Here is a 7,435-nt window from a genome sequence, read left to right as displayed (position 1 = left end):
CTTTAGCTTGTCACTTACCAAAACTAAAGAACCAATGGCAGCTTCATCTAGCCACAAGAGGAGAAAAGACAAGCAACCAATGGAGGAAAACAGGGAATTCGATGCATGGAGATACAGATCAATTTTCCATGAGATTCAAGCCGAATGGATGAGACCTAAAACGGTACTAGCTGAGGTTCCATTTGACCTTGAAAAGGATGAGTTCCCAGGTGTTTGGGAAAAGATCAAAAAGAGGAAGTGGGAGCTCCTGACTAAGCCAATCACTAAAATCAACATCAACTTGGTGAAAGAGTTTTATGCAAATGCAGTAAGGGAGGATCCAACCAAGAAACCCACATACAAAAGCTATGTGAGAGGGGTGGAAGTTGACTTCAGTCCCAAAGCAATCATGAAAACCCTTGGCCTGAAAAACATACATTTCAGCCAAGCAAGTTATGAAGAAAGGATGATAGGAGAACCTGACTATGCAACTATTGCTGAAGACCTTTGTGCTATCAGAGCTGAATGGGTGAGAAAAACAAGAGGGGCTCCAAGAGTCTTGAGAAGGGGAGACCTAACACCTGAAGCTAAAGGGTGGTATGCAATAGTTAGGAGATCCATCCTACCCACTGCAAACTCTTCAGAAATAGTCCCTAAAAGAGCCATTTTGCTACATTGCATTATGGTGGGAGGGGAGATCAAAGTTCATAAACTCATTGCTGAACAGATACAAGAGTTTAGTGAGAAAAGTGACCCTGAATCCTGGCTCCACTTCCCTAGCACTATCATTAGACTATGCATCGATGCCCAAGTACCACTTGAGGATGAAAGACCTAATTGGCTATATCCTGGATTGGCCATAACTGCGTACAGAATGACTCTTGGCCCAACTCCTCCAAGACATACAAGAAGAAGAAATGAAGAAGGGCAACAAGTGGAAGCCGAGCAAGAAGTAGAACAAGAAAGACAGGAAGGAGAAGACAGAGAAGAAGAGCAAGAAGAGCAAGCAATTCCAGAAAGAAGACAACGAATTCCCAGAGACCCCATGGATATGAGCAGAATGCAGGAAATCATGGAAGGAATGTCTCAACAATACATGAGGTCTCAGGAGAGACAAGAGGACTTTCACCTAAAAATGATGGATATGCAAAGGAACTTTGAATCAAGATTCTTCGATTTGCAAAGGGAACAGAATTTACACTTACAGGAATCCTTCAGCCACATATGCCAACACCAAGATGCCAATGTCTTGGCAATCAAGGAAGCCACCACTTTACAGAATGCAAGATACTCAGTCCAAGCTGATTACAACATCAGTTCGCAAATCAAGCTTAACTACATAGGGGAACATCTACACAAGATGGACCCAACATTCCCAGCTTTTGATGAGTATTTCAAAGGGAGGAAAGAAGGAGAAATAAACAAGGCAATGATCCTTGAAAAAGGAGTGGAAGAAACGATGAAAAAGGCTGGATTCTGGAAAAAGCTCATAAGAAAAGACAAAGGAAGCACAAGTGGTCAGAAAGAGGCAGGAAGCAAGAAGAAGCAGGATCCCAAGAATTAAGAAGAATCAAGCAATAAATAAGAGGTGGTCTCGTTCCTTAATAATCAAATGATCATTGGTGGATTGTCTTTATGAGCTTTCTTTCATCATAAGTCATTTAAGTGTTATGTGGAGTTTTTTTTTTTTTTTAGTATGAGTGTCTGTTTATTGCTTTGAATAAAGTGAATGCCTAGATGTTTGGATATAACTTCACCTTCTTAAACGAGTGCTTGCCATGCTTGTTCTGTTTCCAAAAATAAAAGAAAAGTTTGAACAAAAGTAACTTGGCTAAATTAGTGACAAATCAAGTAGAATTAAGTGGTGGTATGCATGCTTGATTGTTTAGTCAGATCACTGGAATTAGAGTGTAGAATTATCATTCTTTGTGTAGAAATTGAAAACTGTCTATGGATCTTGATGAATAAATGTCTTTGGCCATGAAAAAGAAAGAAAAAGAAGAAGAAAAAGCCACTGAAAAAGGGCAACCAAAAAGCAAAAAAAAAAAAATTGAGAAAATAAGCTAGGTACCAATGGTTTGAACTTCTGAGACAAATGCCTGTGGTGTTTATGTATTAAGGATATGCTTGGATGAATAGGTTCTGAGGAGTGTTTCAACACTTGGTAACTTGGGTTAACTAACCCGGGATTATCAACCAAAAGTCCATTATCAAGAGCAACCTAAATACAAAACATTTAGTCACACAAAGAGGTGCTGGGCACCAATGTCTCAAGAAGAAATGTGAACTAAAATGCCTAAAGTGGATATGTGTAGTGCACTGATAAGAAAAAGAAAATGCCAAAGGCTTGTGCAACACATGACACTAAGCAAACAAGGAGCAAAAGAAGCTCTAAGAAAAAGAAAAGAAAAACAAAGAAGAGAAAAGTGCCAAGGACATAAGAATAACAAGAGGCCATAGCAGTGTTTGATGGATGCAATGAAAAAGTGATAATCTTACCTGATAAGAATGAAAAAGTGATGCTGCAACTTTCTGCATAAAACCCTTCTGAGGAACTTCAAATGCTTGCTAATATAGCCAATGTAATTGCTTTCTGTTTCATACTTTCTTCTTAAATAACTCAGGACTTGCTTAGGGACAAGCAAGTATTAAGTTTGGTGTTGTGATGCCAAGGCATCTTAGGCTAGTTTCACTAGTATTTTTCTGTTAGTTTTAGTGGTTTTATGCATTTTCTTGAGCTTAAAGTAACCAAGAATGGTTAAAAGAATAACAAAGCAATGAACCATCCAAACAATATGATTTTGATGCAAATTCCATGAGTTTTAGTTATATTACTTGAATGCTATGAATGGAAGATTTCTCATGAAATTTTGCAAGACTTTGATGCATTTGTTTGGATGATTTCAGGGAAGAAGAGGCTAAGCAAGGAAGCAACAAAATCAATAAAGGAAGCTTGAATATCACATGTGGAGTTTAAGTTCCAGTTTAAGCCTAAACTGGAGCTTAAACGCCAGAATCATGAAGGCTAAGAAATGCTGGAATTGAAGTTTAACCTCCAGTTTGACCTTAAACTGGAGGTTAAACGCCAGAATGAAAAGTCTCACCAAAGAAGCATTCCACGTTTAACCTCCAGTTTGACCTCAAACTGGAGGTTAAACGCCAGAATGATAATGCCACTCAGGAAGGAGTTCCACGTTTAACCTCCAGTTTAACCTTAAACTGGAGGTTAAACGCCAGAATGGGAAAAGCACCAGGGAGCCATTTCCACGTTTAAGCTCCAGTTTGACCTCAAACTGGAGCTTAAACGTGTTCGACCAAGTTTCCTCCTCCAGGGTTGCTCTCTCCATTTCCACGTTTAAGCTCCAGTTTGACCTCAAACTGGAGCTTAAACGTGTTCGACACCTCCAGGGCTACCCTTCTAAGCTTCCACGTTTAACCTCCAGTTTAACCTTAAACTGGAGGTTAAACGTGTTCGACCTCCAGGATGCCTCCTTCCATTTCCACGTTTAACCTCCAGTTTAACCTTAAACTGGAGGTTAAACGTGTTCGACCTCCAGGGCTGCCCTTCCTATATCCACGTTTAAGCTTCAGTTTAACCTTAAACTGAAGCTTAAACGTGTTCGACTACATGACTCTCCAGGGCTGCCTTCTTCCATTTCCACGTTTAAGCTTCAGTTTAACCTTAAACTGAAGCTTAAACGTGCTTCTACAAAAGGCCTCACTGGAAGTGTCTGGCGTTTAAGCTGCAGTTTAAGCTTGAACTGCAACTTAAACGCCACTCTTGGAAAAGGTTTCTGGACCAAAAATATTGTGGTTTAAGTTAGTATTTGAGCACAAACATTAACTTAAACTTATTCTGGTATGAAACCCAATTGAATATCATGGTTTATGGGATTGGGCCTGAAGGATTGATGAGTCTGAAATTTCAATTTATTGAGTCATGTGCCATTATTTGATTATCACTAAGTTGGCTCAATGAATGTTACAGAATTTGGATCAGCAGTCTCATCAAGATTATGGATCATAAACCCAAGGCAAAAGGAAAGCAGGGAGAGGCCTCAAAGCCCAAGAAACACAATAGAAGCTCAATATAGAAAGTGTATAAATAGGATAGAATTTAAGTTAGAAAGAACTTTTACCTTCACTTTTAGCTAGTTTTCATATCTTTGTAATTGAATTCAGAGCTATGACTCACTAAACCCCCTTTCATTGGGTTAGGGAGCTCTATTGTAATTCAATGAATCAATAATAGTTTATCTTCTTCTGCAATCTTTTCTCTTGAATTTTGTTAGAAAGCTTCTCGATCTAATTCCATTGGGTAGTTGTCTTGGGAAAGAAACTACCCATAATTGGAATCCTTCGGAACCTTGGGAAAGGAATGGAGGATTCATGCTAGAGAAGCTTTCTCACAGTGAATTGGATTGGGGTTTGGATGGATATTGTGACATGTAATCCTACCAAATTGTGGTTCATGAAACTGTGTGGTATAATCAGTGATCGAGCATCATCTCTTCTTATGAACATTTAAACCAAGGGATTGGGAATTTGTTCATTTTTAGAGAGAATTGGTGAACCAAGGGATTGGGATCCAATCATATAAGATTGCCAAGCAAAATTCAATGAACGCATTGCTTGAGGAAGAGATAAACATGTTTTGATTCGGAGATCTCAATATCTCCTATAACCCAATGAATCCCCCAATTCTGATTTCCATCTTCTCTTTACATTCTGCAACTCAATTCTTGCAATCACCCCCATTCCCTTTTAATTTCAGCAATTTAGTTTCTGCTCTTTAATTCATGCAATTTAAGATTCCGCCATTTCAATTCCTTGTCATTTATTTTTCCCGCCAATTTTACATTCCGCAATTCTCATCTCAATCTTGATTCCGCTCAACTAGAACACACTTCTAATCCGAATTGCTCACTCAACCAATCCTTGTGGGATTCGACCTCACTCTATTGTGAGTTTTTACTTGACGATAACCGGTGCACTTGCCGGAAGGAATTTTGCCGATCGTGCAATTTCCTAAATCGTAGCATAACTAGTTTATGCGCATCAAGTTTATGGCGCCGTTGCCGGGGATTGGTTTTCGATTGACAATTCTCCAATTGGAAGCTAACTAGATTGAGCAATTTCTCTTGCTTTGTTAATTCTGTTCAAGTTACTTGTTGAATTTTAATTTCTGCACTCTGTTACATGCTTTCTTTCTTTATGCCTTTAAATTCAAGCAACTAACTCACTGACTCACTAACTGTTTGAATTAATTCCTCAATTGCTCTAACCATACTCTTCCATTAACCAAGAGTATTTCACTTGTTTGTTGCCTGTGCTGTGTTCTTGTATGACAGGTAGGAGAAGAGAGACATCAACTCCTCCATATACCGAACCAGAGAGGACCCTTCATAGACTGAGAAGGGAAGCAAGAGGGAAGAGAGTAGTGGGAGAAGAGGAATCTGAAGGAGAATCTGAGGACAATTTTGAGGAAGCTTTAGATCTCAACATGGATAGAGAAGTTCACAACCATGAGAGAGCTGATGGAAACAATGCCATTCCTGAGAGGAGGGTTCTTAGTTCATACATAAACCCAACCTCTGGGAATTGTGGTAGCAGCATCCAGAAACCACCCATTCAGGCCAACAATTTTGAACTCAAACCACAGCTAATATCACTTGTGGAGAATCATTGTTCATTTGGTGGAAGTGCTAATGAAGACCCAAACCAACATCTCACAAAATTCCTGAGAATTTGTGACACTGTGAAGTCCAATGGAGTCCAGGAAGATGCATATAAACTGCTTTTGTTCCCATTTTCACTTAGGGACAAAGCAGCTAAGTGGCTGGAATCATTCCCAAGGGGGAGTCTAACAACATGGGATGAGGTGGAAAGCAAGTTTCTGGCACGTTTCTACCCCCCACAAAAGGTCAATAGGCTTCGATCTGAGGTTCAGACTTTTAGACAACAAGATGGTGAAACTCTCTACGAGGCATGGGAGAGATTCAAGGACTTGACAAGGAAATGCCCACCAGACATGTTCCATGATTGGGTGCAATTGCATATTTTCTATGATGGACTCTCTTATGAATCAAGGAAGGCTGTAGACCATTCATCAGGAGGTTCATTGAACAGGAAAAAGACTGTGGAAGAGGCCATTGAAGTGATTGAGACAGTGGCTGAGAATGAGTACTACTATGCATCAGAAAGGCACAACACTAAGGGAGTCATGGAGCTGAACCATGTTGATACAATTCTAGCCCAAAACAAGGTGTTTGCCAAGCAACTAGCAGAGCTTACCAGGCAATTAGAAACAAAGCAAGTGGCTGCAATACACACACAAGATCAAGAGGAAGTAAGCATTGAAGGAGGTGATTGGGAAGAGGCCAACTATGTGGGAAACCAACAAAGGCAATCATATGATCCACACTCCAACACTTACAACCCAGGATGGAAAAATCACCCAAACTTTGGGTGGGGGAACCAACAAACCCAACCACAAAACCACAAACCTTACAACCACAACCAACATAACAATTCCACATCCAAAACTCCAACCAAAGATCATACCAAGCCACACAAAACACTTACCCCCAACCATCATATCATGGCCAAAATAATCAACCTACCCAACCTAATCCGAACCAACAATTTCAAGATCAATTAAACCGGATAGAAGGAATGATGGCAACCATGAGTCAAGACATAACCGAATTGAAAAGCTTCAGGGATGATGTGAGAGCTACCTTAAGAAACCATGGTGAAAAACTCAAGAGGATGGAGTCTCAAGTAGGAGAGCTATCTCAACAGGCCGTCAAATCAACTGCAGTATTCCCTAGTGACACAGAAAAGAATCCTAAAGGGGAACAAAAGAGAGTAAGATGGGAAGAATGCAAGGCCATCACCATATTGAAGGAAGTTTCAGAAGAAGAAGGAATCAGGCCCTCAGAGCAGGAGCCAGAAATCTTGAAGGAAGGTTGGAAGAAGTTAAGCAGGAAAGTGGAACTGAGCAAGCCAAGGAACTGCAAAAAGGCATGCTGGAAATATACCAACCAAAAGCACCATTTCCTCAGAGGTTAGGAGGAGGTGAAAAAGAGAAAACCTATTCAAGGTTTTTAGAGACATTTAACTCTCTCCATGTCAATATTCCCTTTCTTGAGATTCTCCATCAAATGCCTACACACATCAAGTATTTAAAGGAATTGTTAAGCAAGAAAAGAGTTTTGAAGGGAGGACAAACGGTAACAATGAACAAAGAATGCAGTGCTCTCATCAAGAAGGACACACTCTCTAAGAAAACGGACCCAGGAAGTTTTCATATCCCTTGCATCATAGGGGAAACAAAAATTGACAGAGGATTCTGTGATCTAGGAGCTAGCATAAATATGATGCCTCTAACTCTTATAAAGAGGCTACAACTGAATGAGGTGAGATCCACTGATGTAATCATACAACTGGCTGA

The 7,435-nt window shown here is 40.0% G+C and overlaps 1 non-coding gene across 1 annotated transcript; it reads right to left on the bottom strand.

The window, feature by feature from the left end:
- Window positions 1-5,908: 5,908 nt before the first annotated feature.
- Window positions 5,909-6,012, bottom strand: LOC112760049 (small nucleolar RNA R71). The gene has a single exon (XR_003180506.1). It is a non-coding gene; the product is annotated as a small nucleolar RNA R71 (small nucleolar RNA).
- Between the last annotated feature and the right edge of the window lie 1,423 nt (window positions 6,013-7,435).

The sequence above is a fragment of the Arachis hypogaea genome, chromosome 16 (genome assembly GCF_003086295.3).
Source record: "Arachis hypogaea cultivar Tifrunner chromosome 16, arahy.Tifrunner.gnm2.J5K5, whole genome shotgun sequence".
NCBI lineage: Eukaryota > Viridiplantae > Streptophyta > Magnoliopsida > Fabales > Fabaceae > Arachis > Arachis hypogaea.
The sequence above is the reverse complement of the archived record's forward strand: the minus strand, read 5'-3'. Positions and strand labels throughout refer to the sequence as shown.